Here is a 629-nt window from a genome sequence, read left to right on the forward strand (position 1 = left end):
TATATATAAAATTATTAGTTACAGAATAAAAGCATTATATTTGGGTCAACGACTTGATGTTTGGTTGTAAATGTTACCCTGAGGAGGGGGTCATCACTGGATTGTATTATGACGTGTATGGACTTTGGTGGTAAACCCTTGAAATGGCCATTGGTGCTTGTGTGTGTTTTGACCTATGTTTTTGACCAGTGGTTTTTATGAACTTTTGTAAGTTTGGTGAACAGAGACGGATTTTACCTATGGAAGTCTGCTGTTATTACGTGTACCTTGAGGGAAGTACAGGACCTTCTAATATAACTTTAGATGATGTTAAATTATTTTAAAGTTTTTTGTCATTTTAAAGTTTTTTCATCAGATATAGTATTTTAGCCGATGGACTATTATAGTATTTTATTTTACTTCATTTTATCTTATTCTATATTGCTTTTTTTTGTCTATTTTTAATTTTTAATCACTTAATTTTATTCGAATTCGAATTATAAAATGATATATATATATATATATATATATTGTGTTATATTTTTAACTCAAATTTGATTTATTTGTATGTTATTAGTAGAAAATAATATATATATACAAAATTTTTATATTGTGGGCTTTATGTTGTATTTTATATTTTATATATATTT

The sequence above is a fragment of the Octopus bimaculoides genome, chromosome 1, assembly GCF_001194135.2.
Source record: "Octopus bimaculoides isolate UCB-OBI-ISO-001 chromosome 1, ASM119413v2, whole genome shotgun sequence".
Lineage (NCBI taxonomy): Eukaryota > Metazoa > Mollusca > Cephalopoda > Octopoda > Octopodidae > Octopus > Octopus bimaculoides.